The 17,075-nt window shown below is 45.3% G+C and overlaps 1 protein-coding gene across 3 annotated transcripts in view; it reads right to left on the reverse strand.

The window, feature by feature from the left end:
- The window catches only part of ptch1 (patched 1), a 93,073-nt gene that overhangs the window by 58,255 nt on the left and 17,743 nt on the right, over window positions 1-17,075 (reverse strand). The gene's annotated exons all lie outside the window — the stretch shown is intronic.

Consider the following 17,075-nt stretch of genomic DNA (forward strand, 5'->3'; position numbering starts at 1 on the left):
GCTTCTAAATAAAAACCTACTTGAAACAAGCCATTACACTTCGTTATTGCCATGGCACTTCATTAGTATTACTCAGGTTATTACTTATAAATATGAATCAACAAATGAAGAAATGCCAGGTTGGATAAGATCTGTCACATTTTCAAAGAGTCAAAATACAGAGAAATGCCAACGTTGTCCTTGTCTGTTGGCTTTTCTGCATACATACTTTCGAAATACAAAATACTATTTCGACGCACAAACGATTCAGACAAAGTCCGATGGGTTTTCTCCCACGTTTCCCGAAATATTCGCATAACGCCACAAACCGTGCCTCTGCGGCCATTCGGCGGCACTGGCATTGACATAATTCCTTCAAAGAGAGGACGCCGTAATGAGAGATATAACGTAGGCTAAGCTATTGAAAAGATGAAATCGCGACAGGATTTGGAGTCCAGACAGGCTACTTTAGGAAACTTTCTGAACGGACGTATAGGCCTATAGAGAGAATCAGCCAACTCTCACATGCACGTAAAAGCGCCCGCCAATCAAAGCCACCAGCGTGTCAGACACAAGAGCAAATATTTCTCCTTTCCTTAAAACGTAGAAGAAAATCTAGGCCTACCTTACACTCTTAGGAAAAAAAGGGTGCTATCTAGAACCTAAAATGGATCTTCGGGCTGTCCCAATAGGAGAACACTTTTAAGAACCCTTTTGGTTCCAAGTGGAACCTTTTTAGGTTCCATGTAGGAACCTCTTTCCACAGAGGATTCTACATGGAACCCAAAAAGGTTCTCCGTGGAACCAAAAAGGGTTCTTCCTGGAACCAAAAGAGGGGACAGCCAAAGAACCCTTTTGGAAACCTTTTTTTTTAAGAGTGTAGGCTTTCCGAAAGTAGGCTATAAGATAATTCATTGACAAGGAAAGTATGAAGGGGACAGCTTCGCTATCGTATGAAGATGAAAGATCAAAACCAATACACGCAACATGCCCAGAGCCTATTTATCAGCTATGCTGATTATCGAGGGGGAGAGTGTTGGAAAGATTTTTCAAATACTGTGAAGAACAAAGGCCACGGGGGGCGAACAGTGACACTGTTTCACCAAATGCGGATTCTAGCTTGAAGGCCAGACATCACCGCCTCTGGCTTCGGGAAGCTTAGCTGGTGAGGTTGACACACAGAGCATTTCAGCTCTACCGAGTCATTGCCACAGACCAACTCTGCTCACCATTGACCATTGTCGGACTAACATGACGCAGAGTGTCAAGACAGGTCGCTATTCCATCAGCCATGTCACTGGCTGGCATATTGTTGCCTATCCCACACACACACACACACACACACACACACACACACACACACACACACACACACACACACACACACACACACACACACACACACAGACACACAGACACACAGACACGCAAAGCTCTGTGAGAGTGCCGAGCTGAAAAATCTGTTATGTTTTATGTGCTCTAATCGGATTGCTCGACTACAATTCATGAAACATGAAACAGGCATAGGTGGAATATTTTCAGCCTATTGTAATCGTGTTAAAGTTGAACATACGCATGCTATTCTGTGCAGGACCAGACCACCCAGGCAGACCAGAGAGCAACGCGGAGGGAGGGGGCCATGTCTGTGCGTATTAGGGAAACACACTTGATTTCCCCCCCTCCGACCCAAACACAGCGCTCCCATCTGATCCGGGTCGAGTGCGTGTTTAGAATCGACATCATTAATAGCAGGCCTGAGCTAACCGGAGACGGACAGAAACATGCTTTCTCCTGCTCTCGCCGCTCCCCCACATCTACCACGACCCACACACACAGGCCAGCATGGAACTGATTTACAACTCATGGAACTGTGTGTGTGTGTGTGTGTGTCCTGTCCTGTCCAAAAACAGCCCCCTAGACCGTAGGCACTAGTGTAGACCTTAGAGGATTTGATGGGTGTAAGCTATGTGTTACGCCTCTCTACCTTTCCCTCTGAATTTCCGCCATATTGCTTGCACCTATCCAGTCCTGTCAGAGTCTGCTTTAGGGTGTAGGGTATAGGGGGCTAATGGGGTTATTTCTGGACGGGACAAGGTCAATGTCACTGCACGCAACAATGCGCCACGCAACACTATACTAGAGGACACACTGAGCTATGTACACTCTTTCAAAGTGCACTAACAAGTCTGACTAGCACTTGACAATGTTCTTATAACCATGTAATGATTTGTGTTAGTACTGTGTAAGTATTGTGATTACTCATGGTTACACTGCCCTTTCAGCGGTAACCTTAGTCCTAAGTGCAGTATAACAACCAACAACGACAGTACTTGTTACACTACTCTTGAATTATGATGCAGTTACAAGGACAAGTTAAGTGTTGACTCAGTCTGCTAGGAGTCACGGAAAGGATGAGAACAAACTGACCAATCCGAATGGTGCACCGGGAAGAACACTCCTAGTCCAATGTTCTGAACACATTCCCAGCTCACCCGATCTTCTGGAGTTTACAACGACGACGTGAGGGTAGGACAGAGAAGAGGAATGCAGAGAGACACAAACACGTACACGCATACACGAATACTCTCTCTCTCTCTCTCTTCCTCCCTCTCTCCCTCTCCTTCTGTCCCCCTCTCTCTACAGGAAACAGCACATTACGACCTGAGGCTTGGAGAATTCCACACTTCACGAGGTTACAGCGTTTTGGGGTCAACACTCGCCCGGCCTCAGGGTGAAATTAACACCCCAGCTGGATCAAAAATGTGTGTGTGCGTGTGTGTGTGTGTATGTGTGTGTGTGTGTGTGTGTGTTTGTGTGTGTGTGTTTGTGTGTGTGTGTGTGTGTGTGTGTGTGTGTGTGTGTGTGTGTGTGTGCGTGTGTGCAGGAGCGTACTCACTTGTGTGTCTGCGTGTGCATGCTAGTACAAGCATGCGTGTGTGTGTAGGGTTGCGAAGCTACCGGTAGTTTGTCAAAGTTACCGGAATCTTCAGTAATTTTGGTAATTAACAGAAAATCTATGGCAATCTGTTGTAACTTTGGTCATTTATATTTGGGAAAACTTTTTTTTTAATGAATTCATATATAGTATTAATTTTTATATCTGTGTCCATATTGTCAGTGAGTTCCTGGTAGATAGACCATATGGTTCAAGAGGAACTAGCCTAATTAATTTATTAATTCATTTAAAAAGTATCAACTCAACAATGGCATTATTTTCAATTAACTCTGTAACTCTTCCAACTACTGACTTTTTCACACCTGCCACCAGTTTGACGCCAAAACATACCGACACAGTAAAATATATAAAAGTTTGAGAAAAAAATAGATAAAATATAAAGGATATTTCATGCTGAAACCCTCATATTAAACACCAACGATATTCACTAATTTGGTTTATATTTAGGATAACGTGTTACAGCTTTCTCATCCTATATATATAAAAAAATCATGTATTATTTAATTATTTGATATGTTTCACATGATAAGGCGACACAGACGGCCAAAGATAATTACAGACACCTGCACAAATCTGAAGCACCCAAAAGGGCCATTAGATGTCTTGTGATAGATGACATAAAATCCTTGAAAAATACCAACATTTCTGGTAAGTTTACTTACAAAGTTTCCAGTAATATACCCTCCCCTTTGCAACCCTATGCGTGTATGCAGCTGTGTTTCATCAATGACACACATCTTATGTGCTCTCAGGAGACGTGGCTGACCTTAGTCCTCATTCATATCACCAAGGTGTCTCCGTTCTACCTAAACGTTTCTGACCTCCAAAAACAGGCCAGGTAGCCTGCTGCCTATTCCTTTCCACCACAACTACTCCACAGTGTTATCTCAGCAAAAACAGGCCAGGTAGCCTGCTGCCTATTCCTTTCCACCACAACTACTCCACAGTGTTATCTCAGCAAAAACAGGCCAGGTAGCCTGCTGCCTATTCCTTTCCACCACAACTACTCCACAGTGTTATCTCAGCAAAAACAGGCCAGGTAGCCTGCTGCCTATTCCTTTCCACCACAACTACTCCACAGTGTTATCTCAGCAAAAACAGGCCAGGTAGCCTGCTGCCTATTCCTTTCCACCACAACTACTCCACAGTGTTATCTCAGCAAAAACAGGCCAGGTAGCCTGCTGCCTATTCCTTTCCACCACAACTACTCCACAGTGTTATCTCAGCAAAAACAGGCCAGGTAGCCTGCTGCCTATTCCTTTCCACCACAACTACTCCACAGTGTTATCTCAGCAAAAACAGGCCAGGTAGCCTGCTGCCTATTCCTTTCCACCACAACTACTCCACAGTGTTATCTCAGCAAAAACAGGCCAGGTAGCCTGCTGCCTATTCCTTTCCACCACAACTACTCCACAGTGTTATCTCAGCAAAAACAGGCCAGGTAGCCTGCTGCCTATTCCTTTCCACCACAACTACTCCACAGTGTTATCTCAGCAAAAACAGGCCAGGTAGCCTGCTGCCTATTCCTTTCCACCACAACTACTCCACAGTGTTATCTCAGCAAAAACAGGCCAGGTAGCCTGCTGCCTATTCCTTTCCACCACAACTACTCCACAGTGTTATCTCAGCAATATACAGGCCTCTTTCTTGGGATTCTCCCTGTCGTTTAGGGGCTTTTTACCCATTGATCTTCTCTTTCTCAAAACCAAAAAGAAATTGAAATGATTGCATAATTGTGGCATCGAGTACCGCCACCCCAGGTGAAATGGATTGTGTGATTTACGACACCGTGCTGACTGAACCAGAGTAGAGCCACCAAATACGGTTTAAACCCCAGTCAATCAGTCAGTCAGTCCCTGTCATCTCCAAGAGAGCAATACTGCAGTTGAAGCTAACCCCCGTCACTAGAAGAACCTCAATAGAAAAAACAGCACACATCCACTAATTCCAACGCAACGAGGTAATGTGTGTGTGTGTGTGTGTCACTGTGTTCGCGCCTTCAGTGAGGGCATTTAGTTTGTTGTATAACATTAACCCCTGGTGTGTGTCCCCCCCCTCCTATTCTCAAACTGGGGGAGAGATTAAACCCAGAGAAGGGGAGAGGAGAGGAGAGGAGAGGAGAGGAGAGGAGAGGAGAGGAGAGGAGAGGAGAGGAGAGGGGGACAGAGTGGGTAAAAGGGGGGAGAAGTGGATTCTAAGGAGCTGACATCACACCCCACGCCACCCCTCCCCCTCTCTTCTACCTCTCTTACCTCGGAGGTCTTGTCTCTCTCCCTCTCTCTCCATTCAAGCAGGACACTGGCTTCTGATAGGCTTGTCTCATGGTGGCTGCATGGGGCTCAATACAATAGGCCCGGCCCCCTCGTGCCCCCTCACCCCTGCCCACCCCTCCAACCCACACTACAACATAAGAACAACCCCTTGCAAACTCAAACCCATATCCTGACATCACAGCAGCCGGAGTGGTTGGGGGGGAGGGGGTTAAGGCTAGAAGTAGGGTGGCAGAGTGTGTGTGTGGGTGTGTGTGTGTGTGTTTGCAGGGGGGGGGGGGGGCAGGATTAGCTGGATTAGGGCTCTCTCAGCCAAACCCCCTGTAGTGACATGGAAGTCTCTAGAACCAGGTCACCTCACTGCCACCGACCCATCAGCGACCATGACACACCAACAGCCCCATACCCTCCAGATCATCATCTGCAGCCTATCTGTCTGTCTGTCTGTCTCTCTCCCGATTTCTCCCTGTCTCTCTCCCTGTCTGTCTGTCTTTCTGTCTCTCTCCCTGTTTCTGTCTGTCTGTCTATCATATTACCTTGCTCTGTCTATCTCAGCAGGTCCCAACTTTTTCAACTCTGGGGACCACCAAATCCCCATCTTAATCCCCCATTCGCGGGGTCTCCGAATTTTTTGGACATAAAATATCTCTGTGGTCAAATTGAGTCAATTTAGCAATGAATGTAACAAATTAACTTCACTAGTGTAGGTGGCAGCATTCGGGAATTTTGGATGAAAAGTGTGACCAAATGAAAATGCCTGCTACTCAGTCCCAGAAGCTAGGATATGCATATGATTAGTAGATTTGGATAGAAAACACTCTAAAGTTTCCAAAACTGTTAAAATAATGTCTGTGAGTATAACAGAACTGATATGGCAGGCGAAAACCTGAGGAAAATCCATCCAGGAAGTACTATTATTTTGAAAGGCTGTTTTTCCATTGAAAGCCTATCCACCATACAAAGACTTAGGACCCAGTTCACGATCTCTATGGCTTCCTCTACATGTGGCCAGTCTTTAGGCATTGTTTCAGGCTTTTACTCTGAAAATTAGGGAGATACACCACTTTCAATGAGTGGACAGTGGAAATTTCCAGACATGAACCAAGCGCGTGATCGGGAGTGCGCCTTTCTTGTTTCTCCTTTTATATTGACGAAGCTTTTATCCGGTTGAAATATTATAGATTTTTTTATGACAAAAACAACCTGAAGATTGATTTTAAACATCGTTTGACATGTTTCTACGATCTTTTATTGTACTTTTTTTAACTTTTCGTCTGGATGTTGAGAGCGCGCATTGTGCCTTTGGATTACTGAACTAAACACACCAACAAAATTGAGGTTTTGGACATAAAGAGGGACATTATCGAACAAAATGAACATTTATTGTCTAACATGGAGACCTGGGAGTGCCACCAGATGAAGATCATCGAAGGTAAGTGATTAATTTTAACGCTATTTCTGACTTTTGTGACACCTCTCCTTGGTTGGAAAATGGCTGTATGGTTTTCTGTGGCTAGGCGCTGACCTAACATAATCGCATGGTGTGCTTTTGCCGTAAAGCCTTTTTGAAATCTGACACAGCGGCTGGATTAAACTTCTTAAGGCTAGGGGGCAGTATTTTCGTTTTTGGCTAAAAAAACGTACCCATTTCAAACTGCCTATTTCTCAGCCCCCGAAACTAGAATATGCATATCATTCAGATTAGGATAGAAAACACTCTAAAGTTTCCAAAACTGTCAAAATTTTGTCTGTGAGTTTAACAGAACTGATATTGCAGGCTAAAACCATTGCAGAGGAAAATCCAATCAGGAAGTGCCTGTTTTTGAAACCTCTCTGTTCTTATGCATCCCTATTACCCATTTAAAGGGATATCAACCAGATACCTTTTTCTATGGCTTCCCTAAGGTGTCAACAGCCTTTAGACATAGTTTCAGGCTTTTATTTTGAAAAATTAGCGAGAATGACCACATTGCGTAAGTGGATAGGTGGGGGCTCTCAGAGTGAGTTGTGCGCAACAGAGAAAGGCAGCCATTGTTACTCCCGGAAAAACCAACACTCCCGGTTGATATATTATCGAATAGATATTTGAAAAACAACCTGAGGATTGATTATAAAAAACGTTTGACATGTTTCTGTGGACATTATGGATATTATCTGGAATTTTTGTCTGCGTTGTCGTGAACGCTTTTTCCTGTTGATTTCTCAGCATAACGCGCGAAACGAACGAAGGTATTTGGATATAAAAATATCTTTATGGAACAAAAGGAACATTTGTTGTCTAACTGGGAGTCTCGTGACATCCGAAGATCATCAAAGGTAAACGATTAACTTCTTAGTGAATAGGGGGCGCTATTTTCACTTTGGGAAAAAATCGTGCCCAAATTAAACGGCCTCGTACTCTGTTCTAGATCATACGATATGCATATTATTATTACTATTGGATAGAAAACACTCTGAAGTTTCTAAAACTGTTTGAATTATATCTGTGAGTAAAACAGAACTCATTTGGCAGCAAACTTCCAAACAGGAAGTGAAAATTCTGAAAATGGGGCTCTGTGTCAGGACTTGCCTATTCAATTGCCTTTTATTTATGGATCTGTATGCACTTCATACGCCTTCCACTAGATGTCAACATGCAGTAGAATGTTGAATGGGGTGTCTAGCTTGATGTGAGACCGAATGAGAGCTTTTGGAGTGACAGGTCCGCCCTATTGGCAGTATTTAGCCGCGCACCAGGGAACCCCACATTGTCTTCTGAAATGCGTTAGGTATACACGACGAAATGCTCCGTCTTGGAATTTATTGGATACATATGAGAAAAACATCATAAAGATGGATTTTCAACCGAGTTTGACCAGTTTATTCGACGTTTATTGTGACTTTTGGAATTTTTCGTTCCATGCGCCAAGAGTTGATGGACATGTTCGCGCCACAATGCTAGCCAAAGTTGCTAATTCGACAGAAGAAATGGACATTCTAAAACAAAACAACGATTTATTGTGGAAATAGGACTCCTTGCACTATATTCTGATGGAAGATCATCAAAGGTAAGAGAATATTTATGATGTTATTTCGTATTTTTGTGGTATATGTTGGCTCCAACATGGCGAAGAATTGCTGGGCACTGTCTCACAATATTGCATGCTGTACTTTGTACTATTTTTTTTTTTTTTTATCTAACACAGCAGTTGCATTAAGAACCAGTGTATCTTTCATTTGCTGTACAACATGTATTTTTTAGTAAAGTTTATGATGAGTTTTTTGGTTAGATTATGTGACTGTCCAAAATTTCTCCGGACAATTTGGTGCATTTTGGCGCCGTATTCACAATGTAAAACCGGGATTTGTAGCTATAAATATGCACATTTTCGAACAAAACATAAATGTATTGTATAACATGATGTTATAAGACTGTCATCTGATGAAGTTGTTCAAAGGTTAGTGATTAATTTTATCTCTATTTGTGGGTTTTGTGAAAGCTATGTTAGCGGTGAATAAATGGCGTTGTGTGTTTGGCTATTGTGGTGAGCTAACATAAATATATATTGTGTTTTCGCTGTAAAACACTTAAAAAATCGGAAATATTGGCTGGATTCACAAGATGTTTATCTTTCATTTGCTGTACAACATGTATTTTTCATAAATGTTTTATGGTGAGTATTTATGTATTTCACGTTGCTCTCTGTAATTATTCTGGCTGTTTTGGTGCTATTTGTGACGGTGGCTGCAATGTAAAACTACGATTTATACCTATAAATATGCACATTTTCGAACAAAACATAAATGTATTGTATAACATGATGTTATAAGACTGTCATCTGATGAAGTTGTTCAAAGGTTAGTGATTAATTTTATCTCTATTTGTGGGTTTTGTGAAAGCTATGTTGGCGGTGAAAACATGGCGTTGTGTGTTTGGCTATTGTGGTGAGCTAACATAAATATATATTGTGTTTTCGCTGGAAAACATTTTAAAAATCGGACATGTTGGCTGGATTCACAAGAGTTTATCTTTCATTTGCTGTATTGGACTTGTTAATGTGTGGAAGTTAAATATTTCAAAAAAATATTTTTGAATTTCGCGCGCTGCGAAGGCAGCGTAATGTTGTGGGTGTTCCGCTAGCGGAACCCCGGGGCGAGAAAGGTTAATTTGATTGGTTTTCTGATTTTCGTGACCAAGTTACCTGATGCTAAGTGTACTTAATGTTTTGTCGAGCGATCGATAAACTTACACAAACGCCTTTATTGCTTTCGCTGTAAAGCATAATTTCAAAATCTGAGACGACAGGTGGATTAACAAAAGGCTAAGCTGTGTTTTGCAAAATTGCACTTGTGATTTCATGAATATGAATATTTTCTAGTAATATTATTTGACTGTGGCACTATGCTATGCTATGCTATGCTATTCAGCGCTGCTGATGACAAGTATCCCGGATCCGGGATGGGTTGTTCAGAAAGGTTAACAAGACGTTTATATTTAATCCTATGTATAAAACGTGTATTTTTCATCAATGTTTATGATGAGTATTTCTGTAATTTGATGTGGCTCTCTGAAATTTCACCGGATGTTTGTTTCAGACAATGATTACTGTACATAACGCGCCAATTTCAACTGAGGTTTTTGGACATAAAGATTAACTTTATCGAACAAAACATTTATTGTGTAACATGAAGTCCTGTGAGTGCCATCTGATGAAGATCATCAAAGGTTAGTGATTAATTTAATCGCTATTTCTGACTTTTGTGAGCCCTCTCCTTGGCTGGAAAATGGCTGTATGGTTTTCTGTGACTAGGCGCTGACCTAACATAATGGCGTGGTGTGCTTTCGCCGTAAAGCCATTTTGAAATCAGAGACTGTGGTTGGATTTACAAGAAGTTTAATTATGTGGAATTTTATGTGGAATTTTAATTATGGGATTTCTGTTGTTTGAATTTGGCGCACTGCAATTTCACTTGCTGTTGTCGAGGTCCCACTGGTGCCAGACAGGTTAAAGGCCTTTATTATTATTATTATTAACCATTTGCATTATGAAAAGTAATGTAAAATGTATTATAATACCATTAATACTCACAACTGTTACTATTTTCTCTGTTTATATCGCTCACTCAAATTGTTGTACCCTCTCCCTTCGACTGTAATGTTTGTCTTCCCAACTTCGGCTCTTCTGTCTCTCTTCCTCTCTCTTTGTCTGTCTATCTGTCTCCCTCTCTCTCTGTCTGTCTATCTGTCTCTCTTCTTCTCTCTTTGTCTATACGTCTCTCTTCCTCTCTCTCTCTTTCTGTCTATCTGTCTCTCTTCCTCTCTCTCTCTGTCTGTCTTGCCAAAGCAAGTAGACTCTCATACTCTCTCTCTCTGTCTGTCTCTCTTCATCTCTCTCTCTCTGAACATCTGTCTCTCTTCCTCTCTCGCTGTCTGTCTATATGTCTCTCTCACTATTTGACTCTTTCTTTCCCACACGTTTCTCATCCGACAGGCTCCCACCTGATGCTGCTGTCAATCAACCAGGAAGTATTTGATCCTTACAGGACACGGGTCAGAGTTCAACTGTACCATCAACTCACCCTCCAGCCTTCCCTCATACCCAGTCGAATTTCACCTCACATCACCCTCCAGTCTTCCCTCATACCAAGTTCCACCTCACCTCACCCACCAGCCTTCCCTCAAAGCTAGTCCCACTGTGCTGAACCACCCGCAGTTCACTGTGCTGAACCACCTTCAGTTCACTGTGCTGAACCACCCGCAGTTCACTGTGCCGAACCACCCCCAGTTCACTGTGCCGAACCACCCGCAGTTCACTGTGCTGAACCACCCCCAGTTCACTGTGCCGAACCACCCGCAGTTCACTGTGCCGAACCACCCCCAGTTCACTGTGCCGAACCACCCGCAGTTCACTGTGCCGAACCACCCCCAGTTCACTGTGCCGAACCACCCGCAGTTCACTGTGCCGAACCACCCGCAGTTCACTGTGCTCTAGCTACACGATGATACTCGACGATAGTTGATGGAAACGGCGCGTTGTTTTTCATAATTTTGTTTTTCAAACATCCAGAATCTCTAACTATTTCTAGTGATCAGGCTGTTTTTTATGTGTGCTGGTGAGCTCATTCTTCTGCATTAGATAGAGAAACACATCTTGTGTGTGTGTGTGTGTGTGTGTGTGTGTGTGTGTGTGTGTGTGTGTGTGTGTGTGTGTGTGTGTGTGTGTGTGTGTGTGTAGATGTGTGTGTGTACGTGTGTGTGACAAAGAAAGGCAGAATTATGCTACCTTCCATCTCAAAATGCAAACAATATTATCTCCAACTCGCTTTTCTTCTCTCACACTCATACCAATTGATATATCATTTAGCTTGACCTCTTGAGTATGAGTATTTTGGGTGGAACGTGCACACACACTCGCACACACGCACGTCCCACCTCACCTCACCCTCCAGCCTTCACTCATACCCAGTCCCACCTCACCCTCCAGTCTTCCCTCATACCCAGTCCCACCTCACCTCACCCTCCAGTCTTCCCTCATACCCAGTTCTACCTCACCTCACCCAACAGCCTTCCCTCATACCCAGTCACACCTCACCTCACCCTCCAGCCTTCCCTCATACCCAGTCCAATTTCACCTCACATCACCCACAGTCCTCCCTCATACCCAGTTCCACCTCACCTCACCCACCAGCCTTCCCTTAACACCCAGTCCAACCTCACCCTCCAGTCTTCCCTCATACCCAGTTCCACCTCACCCACCAGCCTTCCCTTAACACCCAGTCCAACCTCACCCTCCAGTCTTCCCTCAAACCTAGTCCCACCTCACCCTCCAGCCTTCCCTTAACACCCAGTCCAACCTCACCCTCCAGTCTTCCCTCATACCTACTCCAACTTCACCTCACCCTCCAGCCTTTTAACACCCAGTCCAACCTCACCCTCCAGTCTTCCCTCATACCTACTCCAACCTCACCTCACCCTCCAGCCTTCCCTCATACCCAGTTCCACCTAAGCTTATGGGCTAGCTAGGCTTATGGGCTAGCTAAACTCGTGGGCTAGCAAAGCTTATGGGCTAGCTAAACTCGTGGGCGAGCTAAGCTCATGGTCTAGCTAGGCTTATGGGCTAGCTAAACTCATGGGCTAGCGAAGCTTATGGGCTAGCTAGGCTTATGAGCTAGCTAAGTTCATGGGCTAGCGAAGCTTATGGGCTAGCTAAACTCATGGGCTAGCGAAGCTTATGGGCTAGCTAGGCTTATGATGTGGTCATGTTAAGTAACTGCACATGCGTCGCACAACATTCCCTTTGAGATCAAGTTGCTTTGGAGGAAAGAGTTTTGCACGTCTCTAAGCATGACACATTCAGTTACCTAAAAGTGTGGTTTGAAATGAGGTGTTTTGCTTTCATTCCGACAGAAAATGGCTACTATGGGAAAGTCTGCCACATCTGCTTAGAGAAGCAGCATTGCTGTACAGGCCAAGGTACCAATATGAGCTGAGAGCTGACACCCTATCTGACCTGCAAAAGCTCTCACCCCCCTCTCTCCTACAGCTTTCAGAGGGAAGCAGAGGAGGGTGGGGGCGTGTGAGGTGAGTGATGCAGAGGGGAGAGAGTTGGAGAAACAGGGGGAGAGAGATAAAGCTACCGACACATAGCGTGAGAGAGAGAGAGAGAGAGAGAGAGAGAGAGAGAGAGAGAGAGAGAGAGAGAGAGAGAGAGAGAGAGAGAGAGAGAGAGAGAGAGAGAGACATTGTTACAACACTGCATATATATAATATGACATTTGTAATGTCTTTATTGTTTTGAAACTTCTGTATGTGTAATGTTTACTGTTCATTTTTATTGTTTATTTGACTTTTGTATATTATCTACCTCACTTGCTTTGGCAATGTTAACACATGTTTCCCATGCCAATAAAGCCCCTTGAATTGAATTGAATTGAATTGAGAGAGAGACAGAGAGAGACAGAGAGAGACAGAGAGACAGAGAGACAGAGAGACAGAGAGAGAGAGAGAGAGAGAGAGAGAGAGAGAGAGAGAGACCAGGTCATGTGTCTTCTCAGTCATGTTGACACTGGTCTACTACTGTTGCTTTAATGTATTGTTGTTCTGATTAATATTGTTGTTGTAGCTGTTATTAATGGTAATCCCATGTCCACTACTACTATTATTATTGCTGTTAGTACCACCATTTATTTATATATAAATATATATATATTTTGTGTATATATATACATATATATTTTATTTAAATTTTTTGATATGTATACTTTGACAATGTAAGTAATAATAACTTGCCATGTCAATAAAGTCAATTGAATTGAATTGAATTGAATTGAGAGAGAGAGAGAGAGAGAGAGCGATCGATCGACACCGAAGGAGAGGGGTGCTCTGACCCGCAGCTGTAGCACAATACCCCCGAGCCCCCCCCCCTCCCCCGACCCCTGACACAAATGTGACACCCCAGCTGCCAGTGCCTGCTCCCCCCACCCCAACATTACCATATGTATGGCCCCCGCTCTCCTAATTATGCTAATCACCTGTCCAGCCTTAGCAGCCCCTCCAATGGGTGTATTTAGCAGTCGGCTAGCTCCCAATGCAGCCTTCCCTGGGCCCGAGGTGTACATTCACACACTCACGCAGCCCTCAATGGGCAGATTCTTCCACATTGCTGCCTGCATTCACCTCCCTCTCCCCTGAAGAAACCCTATTCAAGTCCACTGGATTTGAGTGAGGAAAGAAGACAAAATAAGGCGAGGAAAGTGTGTGTGTGTGTGTGTGTGTGTGTGTGTGTGTGTGTGTGTGTGTGTGTGTGTGTGTGTGTGTGTGTGTGTGTGTGTGTGTGTGTGTGTGTGTGTGTGTGTGTGTGTGAGAGAAGAAAAGCGAGTTGGAGATAATATTGTTTGCATTTTGAGATGGAAGGTAGCATAATTCTGCCTTTCTTTGTCACACACACGTACACACACACATACACCTGTACACACACACACACACACACACACACACACACACACACACACACACACACACACACACACACACACACACACACACACACACACACACACACACACACACACACAAGATGTGTTTCTCTATCTAATGCAGAAGAATGAGCTCACCAGCACACATAAAAAACAGCCTGATCACTAGAAATAGACAGAGATTCTGGATGTTTGAAAAACAAAATGATGAAAAACAACGCGCCGTTTCCATCAACTATCGTCGAGTATCATCGTGTAGCTAGAGCACAGTGAACTGCGGGTGGTTCGGCACAGTGAACTGCGGGTGGTTCGGCACAGTGAACTGCGGGTGGTTCGGCACAGTGAACTGCGGGTGGTTCGGCACAGTGAACTGCGGGTGGTTCGGCACAGTGAACTGCGGGTGGTTCGGCACAGTGAACTGCGGGTGGTTCAGCACAGTGAACTGGGGGTGGTTCGGCACAGTGAACTGCGGGTGGTTCGGCACAGTGAACTGGGGGTGGTTCGGCACAGTGAACTGGGGGTGGTTCGGCACAGTGAACTGGGGGTGGTTCGGCACAGTGAACTGCGGGTGGTTCGGCACAGTGAACTGCGGGTGGTTCGGCACAGTGAACTGCGGGTGGTTCGGCACAGTGAACTGAAGGTGGTTCAGCACAGTGAACTGCGGGTGGTTCAGCACAGTGAACTGCGGGTGGTTCAGCACAGTGAACTGCGGGTGGTTCAGCACAGTGAACTGCGGGTGGTTCAGCACAGTGAACTGCGGGTGGTTCAGCACAGTGAACTGAAGGTGGTTCAGCACAGTGAACTGCGGGTGGTTCAGCACAGTGAACTGCGGGTGGTTCAGCACAGTGAACTGAAGGTGGTTCAGCACAGTGAACTGCGGGTGGTTCAGCACAGTGAACTGCGGGTGGTTCAGCACAGTGAACTGCGGGTGGTTCAGCACAGTGAACTGAAGGTGGTTCAGCACAGTGAACTGCGGGTGGTTCAGCACAGTGAACTGCGGGTGGTTCAGCACAGTGAACTGAAGGTGGTTCAGCACAGTGAACTGCGGGTGGTTCAGCACAGTGAACTGCGGGTGGTTCAGCACAGTGAACTGCGGCCACCACAGTTCACTGTGCTCTAGCTACACGATAATACTTGACGGTTGTTTTTCATTATTTTGTTTTTAAGCCTACCCTAAACCATAGCCCTAACCCTAACCCCTCTGAATTAATACCTAAACTGTTAACCTTTGAGTCGTTTCTCTTTTAACCCTGTAACCACTTGGAATGAATGAATCAAAAAAAGACATTCATCCAAAAAAGTAAACTATGAGCAAAAAACACGACTATACTACAATTCAGCTCAATCAAACCGTGCTTTCATAAATAGCGCGTCCTTGTGTCATGATGAACAACCTGTGACATAGACGTAATAAGTACATAATAAAGTTGATGAGATGATTATAAGCACACCGTGTAGTACTAATACACATGGCAACATGACATATTGTTCCGTATGTTCTTATTCCAACAGCATATTCCAGCACTTTGTCTGTCTATCTCTCTGTGTGTGCCTGTCTTCCTGTCCGTCCGTCCGTCTGTCTATCTCTCTGTGTGTGCCTGTCTTCCTGTCCGTCCGTCCGTCTGTCTATCTCTCTGTGTGTGCCTGTCTTCCTGTCCGTCCGTCCGTCTGTCTATCTCTCTGTGTGTGCCTGTCTTCCTGTCCGTCCGTCCGTCTGTCTATCTCTCTGTGTGTGCCTGTCTTCCTGTCCGTCCGTCCGTCTGTCTATCTCTCTGTGTGTGCCTGTCTTCCTGTCCGTCCGTCCGTCTGTCTATCTCTCTGTGTGTGCCTGTCTTCCTGTCCGTCCGTCCGTCTGTCTATCTCTCTGTGTGTGCCTGTCTTCCTGTCCGTCCGTCCGTCTGTCTATCTCTCTGTGTGTGCCTGTCTTCCTGTCCGTCCGTCCGTCTGTCTATCTCTCTGTGTGTGCCTGTCTTCCTGTCCGTCCGTCCGTCTGTCTATCTCTCTGTGTGTGCCTGTCTTCCTGTCCGTCCGTCCGTCTGTCTATCTCTCTGTGTGTGCCTGTCTTCCTGTCCGTCCGTCCGTCTGTCTATCTCTCTGTGTGTGCCTGTCTTCCTGTCCGTCCGTCCGTCTGTCTATCTCTCTGTGTGTGCCTGTCTTCCTGTCCGTCCGTCCGTCTGTCTATCTCTCTGTGTGTGCCTGTCTTCCTGTCCGTCCGTCCGTCTGTCTATCTCTCTGTGTGTGCCTGTCTTCCTGTCCGTCCGTCCGTCTGTCTATCTCTCTGTGTGTGCCTGTCTTCCTGTCCGTCCGTCCGTCTGTCTATCTCCCTGTCTTCCTGTCCGTCCGTCCGTCTGTCTATCTCTCTGTGTGTGCCTGTCTTCCTGTCCGTCCGTCCGTCTGTCTATCTCTCTGTGTGTGCCTGTCTTCCTGTCCGTCCGTCCGTCTGTCTATCTCTCTGTGTGTGCCTGTCTTCCTGTCCGTCCGTCCGTCTGTCTATCTCTCTGTGTGTGCCTGTCTTCCTGTCCGTCCGTCCGTCTGTCTATCTCTCTGTGTGTGCCTGTCTTCCTGTCCGTCCGTCCGTCTGTCTATCTCTCTGTGTGTGCCTGTCTTCCTGTCCGTCCGTCCGTCTGTCTATCTCCCTGTCTTCCTGTCCGTCCGTCCGTCTGTCTATCTCTCTGTGTGTGCCTGTCTTCCTGTCCGTCCGTCTGTCTGTCTATCTCTCTGTGTGTGCCTGTCTTCCTGTCCGTCCGTCCGTCTGTCTATCTCTCTGTGTGTGCCTGTCTTCCTGTCCGTCCGTCCGTCTGTCTATCTCTCTGTGTGTGCCTGTCTTCCTGTCCGTCCGTCCGTCTGTCTATCTCTCTGTGTGTGCCTGTCTTCCTGTCCGTCCGTCCGTCTGTCTATCTCTCTGTGTGTGCCTG

This window comes from Salvelinus alpinus, chromosome 5, assembly GCF_045679555.1.
Source record: "Salvelinus alpinus chromosome 5, SLU_Salpinus.1, whole genome shotgun sequence".
Lineage (NCBI taxonomy): Eukaryota > Metazoa > Chordata > Actinopteri > Salmoniformes > Salmonidae > Salvelinus > Salvelinus alpinus.